Below are 17,152 nucleotides of genomic sequence, written 5' to 3'. Positions count from 1 at the left end.
TGGCGTCTGAGCTACAGGCCAACATCTACAGGTAGGCACTTTGCAAAAAACACCTCTGTTTTCCTTCTCAAATTTGGATGATGTCCACATTGCGCTTTGGGGCGTTTCCTGTCGCGGGCGCTAGGCCTACCCACACAAGTGAGGTATCATTTTTATCGGGAGACGTGGGGGAACGCTGGGTGGAAGGAAATTCGTGGCTCCTCTCAGATTCCAGAACTTTCTGCCACAGAAATTTTAGGAACATGTGTTTTTTTAGCCAAATTTTGAGGTTTGCAAAGGATTCTGGGTAACAGAACCTGGTCCGAGCCACACAAGTCACCCCATCTTGGATTCCCCAAGGTCTCTAGTTTTCAGAAATGCACAGGTTTGGTAGGTTTCCCTAGGTGGCGACTGAGCTACTGGCCAAAATCTACAGGTAGGCACTTTGCAAAAAACACCTCTGTTTTCCTTCAAAAATTTGGCTGTGTCCACATTGCGCTTTGGGGCGTTTCCTGTCACAGGCGCTAGGCCTACGCACACAAGTGAGGTATCATTTTTATCGGGAGACGTGGGGGAACGCTGGGTGGAAGGAAATTCGTGGCTCCTCTCAGATTCCAGAACTTTCTGCCACAGAAATGTGAGGAACATGTGTTTTTTTAGCCAAATTTTGAGGTTTGCAAAGGATTCTGGGTAACAGAACCTGGTCCGAGCCACACAAGTCACCCCATCTTGGATTCCCCTAGGTCTCTAGTTTTCAGAAATGCACAGGTTTGGTAGGTTTCCCTAGGTGGCGGCTGAGCTACAGTCCAAAATCTACAGGTAGGCACTTTGCAAAAAACACCTCTGTTTTCCTTCAAAAATTTGGATGTGTCCACGTTGCGCTTTGGGGCGTTTCCTGTCACGGGCGCTAGGCCTACGCACACAAGTGAGGTATCATTTTTATCGGGAGACGTGGGGGAACGCTGGGTGGAAGGAAATTCGTGGCTCCTCTCAGATTCCAGAACTTTCTGCCACAGAAATGTGAGGAACATGTGTTTTTTTAGCCAAATTTTGAGGTTTGCAAAGGATTCTGGGTAACAGAACCTGGTCCGAGCCACACAAGTCACCCCATCTTGGATTCCCCTAGGTCTCTAGTTTTCAGAAATGCACAGGTTTGGTAGGTTTCCCTAGGTGGCGGCTGAGCTACAGGCCAAAATCTACAGGTAGGCACTTTGCAAAAAACACCTCTGTTTTCCTTCAAAAATTTGGCTGTGTCCACGTTGCGCTTTGGGGCATTTCCTGTCACGGGCGCTAGGCCTACGCACACAAGTGAGGTATCATTTTTATCGGGAGACGTGGGGGAGCGCTGGGTGGAAGGAAATTCGTGGCTCCTCTCAGATTCCAGAACTTTACGCCACAGAAATGTGGGTAACATGTGTTTTTTTAGCCAAATTTTGAGGTTTGCAAAGGATTCTGGGTAACAGAACCTTTACCGAGCCACACAAGTCACCCCATCTTGGATTCCCCTAGGTCTCTAGTTTTCAGAAATGCACAGGTTTGGTAGGTTTCCCTAGGTGGTGGCTGAGCTACAAGCCAAAATCTACAGGTAGGCACTTTGCAAAAAACACCTCGGTTTTCCTTCAAAAATGTGGCTGTGTCCACGTTGCGCTTTGGGGCGTTTCCTGTCACGGGCGCTAGGCCTACGCACACAAGTGAGGTATCATTTTTATCGGGAGATGTGGGGGAACGCTGGGTGGAAGGAAATTCGTGGCTCTTCTCAGATTCCAGAACTTTCTGCCACAGAAATGTGAGGAACATGTGTTTTTTTAGCCAAATTTTGAGGTTTGCAAAGGATTCTGGGTAACAGAACCTGGTCCGAGCCACACAAGTCACCCCATCTTGGATTCCCCTAGATCTCTAGTTTTCAGAAATGCACAGGTTTGGTAGGTGTCCCTAGGTGGCGGCTGAGCTGCAAGCCAAAATCTACAGGTAGGCACTTTGCAAAAAACACCTCTGTTTTCCTTCACAAATTTGGATGCGTCCACTTTGCGCTTTCGGGCGTTTTCTGTCGCGGGCGCTAGGCCTACCCACACAAAAGAGGTATCATTTTTATAGGGAGACGTGGGGGAACGCTGGGTGGAAGGAAATTTGTGGCTCCTCTCAGATTCCAGAACTTTCTGCCACAGAAATGTTAGGAACATGTGCTTTTTTAGCCAAATTTTGAGGTTTGCAAAGGATTCTGGGTAACAGAACCTGGTCCGAGCCACACAAGTCACCCCATCTTGGATTCCCCAAGGTCTCTAGTTTTCAGAAATGCACAGGTTTGGTAGGTTTCCCTAGGTGGCGGCTGAGCTACAGGCCAAAATCTACAGGTAGGCACTTTGCAAAAAACACCTCTGTTTTCCTTCAAAAATTTGGCTGTGTCCACGTTGCGCTTTGGGGCGTTTCCTGTCACGGGCGCTAGGCCTACCCACACAAGTGAGGTATCATTTTTATCGGGAGACGTGGAGGAACGCTGGGTGGAAGGAAATTCGTGGCTCCTCTCAGATTCCAGAACTTTCCGCCACAGAAATGTGAGGAACATGTGTTTTTTTAGCCAAATTTTGAGGTTTGCAAAGGATTCTGGGTAACAGAACCTGGACCGAGCCACACAAGTCACCCCATCTTGGATTCCCCTAGGTCTCTAGTTTTCAGAAATGCACAGGTTTGGTAGGTTTCCCTAGGTGGTAGCTGAGCTACAAGCCAAAATCTACAGGTAGGCACTTTGCAAAAAACACCTCGGTTTTCCTTCAAAAATTTGGCTGTGTCCACGTTGCGCTTTGGGGCGTTTCCTGTCACGGGCGCTAGGCCTACGCACACAAGTGAGGTATCATTTTTATCGGGAGACGTGGGGGAACGCTGGGTGGAAGGAAATTCGTGGCTCTTCTCAGATTCCAGAACTTTCTGCCACAGAAATGTGAGGAACATGTGTTTTTTTAGCTAAATTTTGAGGTTTGCAAAGGATTCTGGGTAACAGAACCTGGTCCGAGCCACACAAGTCACCCCATCTTGGATTCCCCTAGATCTCTAGTTTTCAGAAATGCACAGGTTTGGTAGGTGTCCCTAGGTGGCGGCTGAGCTACAAGCCCAAATCTACAGGTAGGCACTTTGCAAAAAACACCTCTGTTTTCCTTCACAAATTTGGATGCGTCCACTTTGCGCTTTCGGGCGTTTTCTGTCGCGGGCGCTAGGCCTACCCACACAAGTGAGGTATCATTTTTATCGGGAGACGTGGGGGAACGCTGGGTGGAAGGAAATTTGTGGCTCCTCTCAGATTCCAAAACTTTCTGCCACAGAAATGTTAGGAACATGTGTTTTTTTAGCCAAATTTTGAGGTTTGCAAAGGATTCTGGGTAACAGAACCTGGTCCGAGCCACACAAGTCACCCCATCTTGGATTCCCCAAGGTCTCTAGTTTTCAGAAATGCACAGGTTTGGTAGGTTTCCCTAGGTGGCGGCTGAGCTACAGGCCAAAATCTACAGGTAGGCACTTTGCAAAAAACACCTCTGTTTTCCTTCAAAAATTTGGCTGTGTCCACATTGCGCTTTGGGGCGTTTCCTGTCACGGGCGCTAGGCCTACGCACACAAGTGAGGTATCATTTTTATCGGGAGACGTGGGGGAACGCTGGGTGGAAGGAAATTCGTGGCTCCTCTCAGATTCCAGAACTTTCTGCCACAGAAATGTGAGGAACATGTGTTTTTTTAGCCAAATATTGAGGTTTGCAAAGGATTATGGGTAACAGAACCTGGTCCGAGCCACACAAGTCACCCCATCTTGGATTCCCCTAGGTCTCTAGTTTTCAGAAATGCACAGGTTTGGTAGGTTTCCCTAGGTGGCGGCTGAGCTACAGTCCAAAATCTACAGGTAGGCACTTTGCAAAAAACACCTCTGTTTTCCTTCAAAAATTTGGATGTGTCCACGTTGCGCTTTGGGGCGTTTCCTGTCACGGGCGCTAGGTCTACGCACACAAGTGAGGTATCATTTTTATCGGGAGACGTGGGGGAACGCTGGGTGGAAGGAAATTCGTGGCTCCTCTCAGATTCCAGAACTTTCTGCCACAGAAATGTGAGGAACATGTGTTTTTTTAGCCAAATTTTGAGGTTTGCAAAGGATTCTGGGTAACAGAACCTGGTCCGAGCCACACAAGTCACCCCATCTTGGATTCCCCTAGGTCTCTAGTTTTCAGAAATGCACAGGTTTGGTAGGTTTCCCTAGGTGGCGGCTGAGCTACAGGCCAAAATCTACAGGTAGGCACTTTGCAAAAAACACCTCTGTTTTCCTTCACAAATTTGGATGTGTCCACGTTGCGCTTTGGGGCGTTTCCTGTCGCGGGCGCTAGGCCTACCCACACAAGTGAGGTATAATTTTTATCGGGAGACGTGGGGGAACGCTGGGTGGAAGGAAATTCGTGGCTCCTCTCAGATTCCAGAACTTTCTGCCACAGAAATGTGAGGAACATGTGTTTTTTTAGCCACATTTTGAGGTTTGCAAAGGATTCTGGGTAACAGAACCTTGTCCGAGCCACACAAGTCACCCCATCTTGGATTCCCCTAGGTCTCTAGTTTTCAGAAATGCACAGGTTTGGTAGGTTTCCCTCGGTGGCGGCTGAGCTACAGGCCAAAATCTACAGGTAGGCACTTTGCAAAAAACACCTCTGTTTTCCTTCACAAATTTGGATGTGTCCACGTTGCGCTTTGGGGCGTTTCCAATCGCGGGCGCTAGGCCTACCCACACAAGTGAGGTATCATTTTTATCGGGAGACGTGGGGGAACGCTGGGTGGATGGAAATTCGTGGCTCCTCCCAGATTCCAGAACTTTCTGCCACAGAAATGTGAGGAACATGTGTTTTTTTAGCCACATTTTGAGGTTTGCAAAGGATTCTGGGTAACAGAACCTTGTCCGAGCCACACAAGTCACCCCATCTTGGATTCCCCTAGGTCTCTAGCTTTCAGAAATTCACAGGTTTGGTAGGTTTCCCTAGGTGGCGGCTGAGCTACAGGCCAAAATCTACAGGTAGGCACTTTGCAAAAAACACCTCTGTTTTCCTTCAAAAATTTGGCTGTGTCCACATTGCGCTCTGGGGCGTTTCCTGTCACGGGCGCTAGGCCTACGCACACAAGTGAGGTATCATTTTTATCGGGAGACGTGGGGGAACGCTGGGTGGAAGGAAATTCGTGGCTCCTCCCAGATTCCAGAACTTTCTGCCACAGAAATGTGAGGAACATGTGTTTTTTTAGCCAAATTTTGAGGTTTGCAAAGGATTCTGGGTAACAGAACCTGGTCCGAGCCACACAAGTCACCCCATCTTGGATTCCCCTAGGTCTCTAGTTTTCAGAAATGCACAGGTTTGGTAGGTTTCCCTAGGTGGCGGCTGAGCTACAGGCCAAAATCTACAGGTAGGCACTTTTCAAAAAACACCTCTGTTTTCCTTCAAAAATTTGGCTGTGTCCACATTGCGCTTTGGGGCGTTTCCTGTCACGGGCGCTAGGCCTACGCACACAAGTGAGGTATCATTTTTATCGGGAGACGTGGGGGAACGCTGGGTGGAAGGAAATTCGTGGCTCCTCTCAGATTCCAGAACTTTCTGCCACAGAAATGTGAGGAACATGTGTTTTTTTAGCCAAATTTTGAGGTTTGCAAAGGATTCTGGGTAACAGAACCTGGTCCGAGCCACACAAGTCACCCCATCTTGGATTCCCCTAGGTCTCTAGTTATCAGAAATGCACAGGTTTGGTAGGTTTCCTTAGGTGGCGGCTGAGCTACAGGCCAAAATCTACAGGTAGGCACTTTGCAAAAAACACCTCTGTTTTCCTTCACAAATTTGGATGTGTCCACGTTGCGCTTTGGGGCGTTTCCTGTCGCGGGCGCTAGGCCTACCCACACAAGTGAGGTATCATTTTTATCGGGAGACGTGGGGGAACGCTGGGTGGAAGGAAATTCGTGGCTCCTCTCAGATTCCAGAACTTTCTGCCACAGAAATGTGAGGAACATGTGTTTTTTTAGCCAAATTTTGAGGTTTGCAAAGGATTCTGGGTAACAGAACCTGGTCCGAGCCACACAAGTCACCCCATCTTGGATTCCCCTAGGTCTCTAGTTTTCAGAAATTCACAGGTTTGGTAGGTTTCCCTAGGTGGCGGCTGAGCTACAGGCCAAAATCTACAGGTAGGCACTTTGCAAAAAACACCTCTGTTTTCCTTCATAAATTTGGATGTGTCCACGATGCGCTTTGGGGCGTTTACTGTCGCGGGCGCTAGGCCTACCCACACAAGTGAGGTATCATTTTTATCGGGAGACGTGGGGGAACGCTGGGTGGAAGGAAATTTGTGGCTCCTCTCAGATTCCAGAACTTTCTGCCACAGAAATGTTAGGAACATGTGTTTTTTTAGCCAAATTTTGAGGTTTGCAAAGGATTCTGGGTAACAGAACCTGGTCCGAGCCACACAAGTCACCCCATCTTGAATTCCCCTAGGTCTCTAGTTTTCAGAAATGCACAGGTTTGGTAGGTTTCCCTAGGTGGCGGCTGAGCTACAGGCCAAAATCTACAGGTAGGCACTTTGCAAAAAACACCTCTGTTTTCCTTCAAAAATTTGGCTGTGTCCACATTGCGCTCTGGGGCGTTTCCTGTCACGGGCGCTAGGCCTACGCACACAAGTGAGGTATCATTTTTATCGGGAGACGTGGGGGAACGCTGGGTGGAAGGAAATTCGTGGCTCCTCCCAGATTCCAGAACTTTCTGCCACAGAAATGTGAGGAACATGTGTTTTTTTAGCCAAATTTTGAGGTTTGCAAAGGATTCTGGGTAACAGAACCTGGTCCGAGCCACACAAGTCACCCCATCTTGGATTCCCCTAGGTCTCTAGTTTTCAGAAATGCACAGGTTTGGTAGGTTTCCGTAGGTGGCGGCTGAGCTACAGGCCAAAATCTACAGGTAGGCACTTTGCAAAAAACACCTCTGTTTTCCTTCACAAATTTGGATGTGTCCACGTTGCGCTTTGGGGCGTTTCCTGTCGCGGGCGCTAGGCCTACCCACACAAGTGAGGTATCATTTTTATCGGGAGACGTGGGGGAACGCTGGGTGGAAGGAAATTTGTGGCTCCTCTCAGATTCCAGAACTTTCTGCCACAGAAATTTTAGGAACATGTGTTTTTTTAGCCAAATTTTGAGGTTTGCAAAGGATTCTGGGTAACAGAACCTGGTCCGAGCCACACAAGTCACCCCATCTTGGATTCCCCTAGGTCTCTAGTTTTCAGAAATGCACAGGTTTGGTAGGTTTCCCTAGGTGGCGGCTGAGCTACAGGCCAAAATCTACAGGTAGGCACTTTGCAAAAAACACCTCTGTTTTCCTTCACAAATTTGGATGTGTCCACGTTGCGCTTTGGGGCGTTTCCTGTCGCGGGCGCTAGGCCTACCCACACAAGTGAGGTATCATTTTTATCGGGAGACGTGGGGGAACGCTGGGTGGAAGGAAATTCGTGGCTCCTCTCAGATTCCAGAACTCTCTGCCACAGAAATGTTAGGAACATGTGTTTTTTTAGCCAAATTTTGAGGTTTGCAAAGGATTCTGGGTAACAGAACCTGGTCCGAGCCACACAAGTCACCCCATCTTGGATTCCCCTAGGTCTCTAGTTTTCAGAAATTCACAGGTTTGGTAGGTTTCCCTAGGTGGCGGCTGAGCTACAGGCCAAAATCTACAGGTAGGCACTTTGCAAAAAACAACTCTGTTTTCCTTCACAAATTTGGATGTGTCCACGTTGTGCTTTGGGGCGTTTCCTGTCGCGGGCGCTAGGCCTACCCACACAAGTGAGGTATCATTTTTATCGGGAGACGTGGGGGAAAGCTGGGTGGAAGGAAATTTGTGGCTCCTCTCAGATTCCAGAACTTTCTGCCACAGAAATGTTAGGAACATGTGTTTTTTTAGCCAAATTTTGAGGTTTGCAAAGGATTCTGGGTAACAGAACCTGGTCCGAGCCACACAAGTCACCCCATCTTGGATTCCCCTAGGTCTCTAGTTTTCAGAAATTCACAGGTTTGGTAGGTTTCCATAGGTGGCGGCTGAGCTACAGGCCAAAATCTACAGGTAGGCACTTTGCAAAAAACACCTCTGTTTTCCTTCACAAATTTGGATGTGTCCACGATGCGCTTTGGGGCGTTTCCTGTCACGGGCGCTAGGCCTACCCACACAAGTGAGGTATCATTTTTATCGGGAGACGTGGGGGAACGCTGGGTGGAAGGACATTTGTGGCTCCTCTCAGATTCCAGAACTTTCTGCCACAGAAATGTTAGGAACATGTGTTTTTTTAGCCAAATTTTGAGGTTTGCAAAGGATTCTGGGTAACAGAACCTGGTCCGAGCCACACAAGTCACCCCATCTTGGATTTCCCTAGGTCTCTAGTTTTCAGAAATGCACAGGTTTGGTAGGTTTCCCTAGGTGGCGGCTGAGCTACAGGCCAAAATCTACAGGTAGGCACTTTTTAAAAAACACCTCTGTTTTCCTTCAAAAATTTGGCTGTGTCCACATTGCGCTTTGGGGCGTTTCCTGTCACGGGCGCTAGGCCTACGCACACAAGTGAGGTATCAATTTTATCGGGAGACGTGGGGGAACGCTGGGTGGCAGGAAATTCGTGGCTCCTCTCAGATTCCAGAACTTTCTGCCACAGAAATGTGAGGAACATGTGTTTTTTTAGCCAAATTTTGAGGTTTGCAAAAGATTCTGGGTAACAGAACCTGGTCCGAGCCACACAAGTCACCCCATCTTGGATTCCCCTAGGTCTCTATTTTTCATAAATGCACGGGTTTGGTAGGTTTCCCTAGGTGGCGGCTGAGCTACAGGCCAAAATCTACAGGTAGGCACTTTGCAAAAAACACCTCTGTTTTCCTTCACAAATTTGGATGTGTCCACGTTGCGCTTTGGGGCGTTTCCTGTCGCGGGCGCTAGGCCTACCCACACAAGTGAGGTATCATTTTTAGCGGGAGACGTGGGGGAACGCTGGGTGGAAGGAAATTTATGGCTCCTCTCAGATTCCAGAACTTTCTGCCACAGAAATGTTAGTAACATGTGTTTTTTTAGCCAAATTTTGAGGTTTGCAAAGGATTCTGGGTAACAGAACCTGGTCCGAGCCACACAAGTCACCCCATCTTGGATTCCCCTAGGTCTCTAGTTTTCAGAAATGCACAGGTTTGGTAGGTTTCCCTAGGTGGCGGCTGAGCTACAAGCCAAAATGTACAGGTAGGCGCTTTGCAAAAAACACCTCTGTTTTCGTTCACAAATTTGGATGCGTCCACTTTGGGCTTTTGGGCAGTTTCTGTCGCGGGCGCTAGGCCTACCCACACAAGTGAGGTATCATTTTTATCGGGAGACGTGGGGGAACGCTGGGTGGAAGGACATTTGTGGCTCCTCCCAGATTCCAGAACTTTCTGCCACAGAAATGTTAGGAACATGTGTTTTTTTAGCCAAATTTTGAGGTTTGCAAAGGATTCTGGGTAACAGAACCTGGTCCGAGCCACACAAGTCACCCCATCTTGGATTACCCTAGGTCTCTAGTTTTCAGAAATGCACAGGTTTGGTAGGTTTCCCTAGGTGGCGGCTGAGCTACAGGCCAAAATCTACAGGTAGGCACTTTGCAAAAAACACCTCTGTTTTCCTTCAAAAATTTGGTTGTGTCCACGTTGCGCTTTGGGGCGTTTCCTGTCACGGGCGCTAGGCCTACGCACACAAGTGAGGTATTATTTTTATCGGGAGACGTGGGGGAACGCTGGGTGGAAGGAAATTCGTGGCTCCTCTCAGATTCCAGAACTTTCCGCCACAGAAATGTGAGGAACATGTGTTTTTTTAGCCAAATTTTGAGGTTTGCAAAGGATTCTGGGTAACAGAACCTGGACCGAGCCACACAAGTCACCCCATCTTGGATTCCCCTAGGTCTCTAGTTTTCAGAAATTCACAGGTTTGGTAGGTTTCCCTAGGTGGCGGCTGAGCTACAGGCCAAAATCTACAGGTAGGCACTTTGCAAAAAACACCTCTGTTTTCCTTCATAAATTTGGATGTGTCCACGATGCGCTTTGGGGCGTTTACTGTCGCGGGCGCTAGGCCTACCCACACAAGTGAGGTATCATTTTTATCGGGAGACGTGGGGGAACGCTGGGTGGAAGGAAATTTGTGGCTCCTCTCAGATTCCAGAACTTTCTGCCACAGAAATGTTAGGAACATGTGTTTTTTTAGCCAAATTTTGAGGTTTGCAAAGGATTCTGGGTAACAGAACCTGGTCCGAGCCACACAAGTCACCCCATCTTGAATTCCCCTAGGTCTCTAGTTTTCAGAAATGCACAGGTTTGGTAGGTTTCCCTAGGTGGCGGCTGAGCTACAGGCCAAAATCTACAGGTAGGCACTTTGCAAAAAACACCTCTGTTTTCCTTCAAAAATTTGGCTGTGTCCACATTGCGCTCTGGGGCGTTTCCTGTCACGGGCGCTAGGCCTACGCACACAAGTGAGGTATCATTTTTATCGGGAGACGTGGGGGAACGCTGGGTGGAAGGAAATTCGTGGCTCCTCCCAGATTCCAGAACTTTCTGCCACAGAAATGTGAGGAACATGTGTTTTTTTAGCCAAATTTTGAGGTTTGCAAAGGATTCTGGGTAACAGAACCTGGTCCGAGCCACACAAGTCACCCCATCTTGGATTCCCCTAGGTCTCTAGTTTTCAGAAATGCACAGGTTTGGTAGGTTTCCCTAGGTGGCGGCTGAGCTACAGGCCAAAATCTACAGGTAGGCACTTTGCAAAAAACACCTCTGTTTTCCTTCACAAATTTGGATGTGTCCACGTTGCGCTTTGGGGCGTTTCCTGTCGCGGGCGCTAGGCCTACCCACACAAGTGAGGTATCATTTTTATCGGGAGACGTGGGGGAACGCTGGGTGGAAGGAAATTTGTGGCTCCTCTCAGATTCCAGAACTTTCTGCCACAGAAATTTTAGGAACATGTGTTTTTTTAGCCAAATTTTGAGGTTTGCAAAGGATTCTGGGTAACAGAACCTGGTCCGAGCCACACAAGTCACCCCATCTTGGATTCCCCTAGGTCTCTAGTTTTCAGAAATGCACAGGTTTGGTAGGTTTCCCTAGGTGGCGGCTGAGCTACAGGCCAAAATCTACAGGTAGGCACTTTGCAAAAAACACCTCTGTTTTCCTTCACAAATTTGGATGTGTCCACGTTGCGCTTTGGGGCGTTTCCTGTCGCGGGCGCTAGGCCTACCCACACAAGTGAGGTATCATTTTTATCGGGAGACGTGGGGGAACGCTGGGTGGAAGGAAATTCGTGGCTCCTCTCAGATTCCAGAACTCTCTGCCACAGAAATGTTAGGAACATGTGTTTTTTTAGCCAAATTTTGAGGTTTGCAAAGGATTCTGGGTAACAGAACCTGGTCCGAGCCACACAAGTCACCCCATCTTGGATTCCCCTAGGTCTCTAGTTTTCAGAAATTCACAGGTTTGGTAGGTTTCCCTAGGTGGCGGCTGAGCTACAGGCCAAAATCTACAGGTAGGCACTTTGCAAAAAACAACTCTGTTTTCCTTCACAAATTTGGATGTGTCCACGTTGAGCTTTGGGGCGTTTCCTGTCGCGGGCGCTAGGCCTACCCACACAAGTGAGGTATCATTTTTATCAGGAGACGTGGGGGAAAGCTGGGTGGAAGGAAATTTGTGGCTCCTCTCAGATTCCAGAACTTTCTGCCACAGAAATGTTAGGAACATGTGTTTTTTTAGCCAAATTTTGAGGTTTGCAAAGGATTCTGGGTAACAGAACCTGGTCCGAGCCACACAAGTCACCCCATCTTGGATTCCCCTAGGTCTCTAGTTTTCAGAAATGCACAGGTTTGGTAGGTTTCCCTAGGTGGCGGCTGAGCTACAGGCCAAAATCTACAGGTAGGCACTTTACAAAAAACACCTCTGTTTTCCTTCAAAAATGTGGCTGTGTCCACATTGCGCTTTGGGGTGTTTCCTGTCACGGGCGCTAGGCCTACGCACACAAGTGAGGTATCATTTTTATCGGGAGACGTGGGGGAACGCTGGGTGGAGGGAAATTCGTGGCTCCTCTCAGATTCCAGATCTTTCTGCCACAGAAATGTGAGGAACATGTGTTTTTTTAGCCAAATTTTGAGGTTTGCAAAGGATTCTGGGTAACAGAACCTGGTCCGAGCCACACAAGTCACCCCATCTTGGATTCCCCTGGGTCTCTAGTTTTCAGAAATGCACAGGTTTGGTAGGTTTCCATAGGTGGCGGCTGAGCTACAGGCCAAAATCTACAGGTAGGCACTTTGCAAAAAACACCTCTGTTTTCCTTCACAAATTTGGATGTGTCCACGATGCGCTTTGGGGCGTTTCCTGTCACGGGCGCTAGGCCTACCCACACAAGTGAGGTATCATTTTTATCGGGAGACGTGGGGGAACGCTGGGTGGAAGGAAATTTGTGGCTCCTCTCAGATTCCAGAACTTTCTGCCACAGAAATGTTAGGAACATGTGTTTTTTTAGCCAAATTTTGAGGTTTGCAAAGGATTCTGGGTAACAGAACCTGGTCCGAGCCACACAAGTCACCCCATCTTGGATTTCCCTAGGTCTCTAGTTTTCAGAAATGCACAGGTTTGGTAGGTTTCCCTAGGTGGCGGCTGAGCTACAGGCCAAAATCTACAGGTAGGCACTTTTCAAAAAACACCTCTGTTTTCCTTCAAAAATTTGGCTGTGTCCACATTGCGCTTTGGGGCGTTTCCTGTCACGGGCGCTAGGCCTACCCACACAAAAGAGGTATCATTTTTATAGGGAGACGTGGGGGAACGCTGGGTGGAAGGAAATTTGTGGCTCCTCTCAGATTCCAGAACTTTCTGCCACAGAAATGTTAGGAACATGTGTTTTTTTAGCCAAATTTTGAGGTTTGCAAAGGATTCTGGGTAACAGAACCTGGTCCGAGCCACACAAGTCACCCCATCTTGGATTCCCCAAGGTCTCTAGTTTTCAGAAATGCACAGGTTTGGTAGGTTTCCCTAGGTGGCGGCTGAGCTACAGGCCAAAATCTACAGGTAGGCACTTTGCAAAAACCACCTCTGTTTTCCTTCAAAAATTTGGCTGTGTCCACGTTGCGCTTTGGGGCGTTTCCTGTCACGGGCGCTAGGCCTACGCACACAAGTGAGGTATCATTTTTATCGGGAGACGTGGGGGAACGCTGGGTGGAAGGAAATTCGTGGCTCCTCTCAGATTCCAGAACTTTCCGCCACAGAAATGTGAGGAACATGTGTTTTTTTAACCAAATTTTGAGGTTTGCAAAGGATTCTGGGTAACAGAACCTGGACCGAGCCACACAAGTCACCCCATCTTGGATTCCCCTAGGTCTCTAGTTTTCAGAAATGCACAGGTTTGGTAGGTTTCCCTAGGTGGTAGCTGAGCTACAAGCCAAAATCTACAGGTAGGCACTTTGCAAAAAACACCTCGGTTTTCCTTCAAAAATTTGGCTGTGTCCACGTTGCGCTTTGGGGCGTTTCCTGTCACGGGCGCTAGGCCTACGCACACAAGTGAGGTATCATTTTTATCGGGAGACGTGGGGGAACGCTGGGTGGAAGGAAATTCGTGGCTCTTCTCAGATTCCAGAACTTTCTGCCACAGAAATGTGAGGAACATGTGTTTTTTTAGCTAAATTTTGAGGTTTGCAAAGGATTCTGGGTAACAGAACCTGGTCCGAGCCACACAAGTCACCCCATCTTGGATTCCCCTAGATCTCTAGTTTTCAGAAATGCACAGGTTTGGTAGGTGTCCCTTGGTGGCGGCTGAGCTACAAGCCAAAATCTACAGGTAGGCACTTTGCAAAAAACACCTCTGTTTTCCTTCACAAATTTGGATGCGTCCACTTTGCGCTTTCGGGCGTTTTCTGTCTCGGGCGCTAGGCCTACCCACACAAGTGAGGTATCATTTTTATCGGGAGACGTGGGGGAACGCTGGGTGGAAGGAAATTTGTGGCTCCTCTCAGATTCCAAAACTTTCTGCCACAGAAATGTTAGGAACATGTGTTTTTTTAGCCAAATTTTGAGGTTTGCAAAGGATTCTGGGTAACAGAACCTGGTCCGAGCCACACAAGTCACCCCATCTTGGATTCCCCAAGGTCTCTAGTTTTCAGAAATGCACAGGTTTGGTAGGTTTCCCTAGGTGGCGGCTGAGCTACAGGCCAAAATCTACAGGTAGGCACTTTGCAAAAAACACCTCTGTTTTCCTTCAAAAATTTGGCTGTGTCCACATTGCGCTTTGGGGCGTTTCCTGTCACGGGCGCTAGGCCTACGCACACAAGTGAGGTATCATTTTTATCGGGAGACGTGGGGGAACGCTGGGTGGAAGGAAATTTGTGGCTCCTCTCAGATTCCAGAACTTTCTGCCACAGAAATGTGAGGAACATGTGTTTTTTTAGCCAAATATTGAGGTTTGCAAAGGATTATGGGTAACAGAACCTGGTCCGAGCCACACAAGTCACCCCATCTTGGATTCCCCTAGGTCTCTAGTTTTCAGAAATGCACAGGTTTGGTAGGTTTCCCTAGGTGGCGGCTGAGCTACAGTCCAAAATCTACAGGTAGGCACTTTGCAAAAAACACCTCTGTTTTCCTTCAAAAATTTGGATGTGTCCACGTTGCGCTTTGGGGCGTTTCCTGTCACGGGCGCTAGGCCTACGCACACAAGTGAGGTATCATTTTTATCGTGAGACGTGGGGGAACGCTGGGTGGAAGGAAATTCGTGGCTCCTCTCAGATTCCAGAACTTTCTGCCACAGAAATGTGAGGAACATGTGTTTTTTTAGCCAAATTTTGAGGTTTGCAAAGGATTCTGGGTAACAGAACCTGGTCCGAGCCACACAAGTCACCCCATCTTGGATTCCCCTAGGTCTCTAGTTTTCAGAAATGCACAGGTTTGGTAGGTTTCCCTAGGTGGCGGCTGAGCTACAGGCCAAAATCTACAGGTAGGCACTTTGCAAAAAACACCTCTGTTTTCCTTCACAAATTTGGATGTGTCCACGTTGCGCTTTGGGGCGTTTCCTGTCGCGGGCGCTAGGCCTACCCACACAAGTGAGGTATCATTTTTATCGGGAGACGTGGGGGAACGCTGGGTGGAAGGAAATTCGTGGCTCCTCTCAGATTCCAGAACTTTCTGCCACAGAAATGTGAGGAACATGTGTTTTTTTAGCCACATTTTGAGGTTTGCAAAGGATTCTGGGTAACAGAACCTTGTCCGAGCCACACAAGTCACCCCATCTTGGATTCCCCTAGGTCTCTAGTTTTCAGAAATGCACAGGTTTGGTAGGTTTCCCTCGGTGGCGGCTGAGCTACAGGCCAAAATCTACAGGTAGGCACTTTGCATAAAACACCTCTGTTTTCCTTCACAAATTTGGATGTGTCCACGTTGCGCTTTGGGGCGTTTCCTGTCGCGGGCGCTAGGCCTACCCACACAAGTGAGGTATCATTTTTATCGGGAGACGTGGGGGAACGCTGGGTGGATGGAAATTCGTGGCTCCTCTCAGATTCCAGAACTTTCTGCCACAGAAATGTGAGGAACATGTGTTTTTTTAGCCAAATTTTGAGGTTTGCAAAGGATTCTGGGTAACAGAACCTGGTCCGAGCCACACAAGTCACCCCATCTTATATTCCCCTAGGTCTCTAGTTTTCAGAAATGCACAGGTTTGGTAGGTTTCCCTAGGTGGCGGCTGAGCTACAGGCCAAAATCTACAGGTAGGCACTTTGCAAAAAACACCTCTGTTTTCCTTCACAAATTTGGATGCGTCCACTTTGCGCTTTGGGGCGTTTTCTGTCGCGGGCGCTAGGCTTACCCACACAAGTGAGGTATCAATTTTATCGGGAGACGTGGGGGAACGCTGGGTGGAAGGAAATTTGTGGCTCCTCTCAGATTCAGAACTTTCTGCCACAGAAATGTTAGGAACATGTGTTTTTTTAGCCAAATTTTGAGGTTTGCAAAGGATTCTGGGTAATAGAACCTGGTCCGAGCCACACAAGTCACCCCATCTTGGATTCCCCTAGGTCTCTAGTTTTCAGAAATGCACAGGTTTAGTAGGTTTCCCTAGGTGGCGGCTGAGCTACAAGCCAAAATCTACAGGTAGGCACTTTGCAAAAAACACCTCTGTTTTCCTTCACAAATTTGGATGCGTCCACTTTGCGCTTTGGGGCGTTTTCTGTCGCGGGCGCTAGGCCTACCCACACAAGTGAGGTATCATTTTTATCGGGAGACGTGGGGGAACGCTGGGTGGAAGGACATTTGTGGCTCCTCTCAGATTCCAGAACTTTCTGCCACAGAAATGTTAGGAACATGTGTTTTTTTAGCCAAATTTTGAGGTTTGCAAAGGATTCTGGGTAACAGAACCTGGTCCGAGCCACACAAGTCACCCCATCTTGGATTACCCTAGGTCTCTAGTTTTGAGAAATGCACAGGTTTGGTAGGTTTCCCTAGGTGGCGGCTGAGCTACAGGCCAAAATCTACAGGTAGTCACTTTGCAAAAAACACCTCTGTTTTCCTTCAAAAATTTGGTTTTGTCCACGTTGCGCTTTGGGGCGTTTCCTGTCACGGGCGCTAGGCCTACGCACACAAGTGAGGTATCATTTTTATCGGGAGACGTGGGGGAACGCTGGGTGGAAGGAAATTCGTGGCTCCTCTCAGATTCCAGAACTTTCCGCCACAGAAATGTGAGGAACATGTGTTTTTTTAGCCAAATTTTGAGGTTTGCAAAGGATTCTGGGTAACAGAACCTGGACCGAGCCACACAAGTCACCCCATCTTGGATTCCCCTAGGTCTCTAGTTTTCAGAAATTCACAGGTTTGGTAGGTTTCCCTAGGTGGTGGCTGAGCTACAGGCCAAAATCTACAGGTAGGCACTTTGCAAAAAACACCTCTGTTTTCCTTCATAAATTTGGATGTGTCCACGATGCGCTTTGGGGCGTTTACTGTCGCGGGCGCTAAGCCTACCCACACAAGTGAGGTATCATTTTTATCGGGAGACGTGGGGGAACGCTGGGTGGAAGGAAATTTGTGGCTCCTCTCAGATTCCAGAACTTTCTGCCACAGAAATGTTAGGAACATGTGTTTTTTTAGCCAAATTGTGAGGTTTGCAAAGGATTCTGGGTAACAGAACCTGGT

Source organism: Pleurodeles waltl, chromosome 1_1 (assembly GCF_031143425.1).
Source record: "Pleurodeles waltl isolate 20211129_DDA chromosome 1_1, aPleWal1.hap1.20221129, whole genome shotgun sequence".
Classification (NCBI taxonomy): Eukaryota; Metazoa; Chordata; class Amphibia; order Caudata; family Salamandridae; genus Pleurodeles; species Pleurodeles waltl.
The sequence above is the reverse complement of the archived record's forward strand: the minus strand, read 5'-3'. Positions refer to the sequence as shown.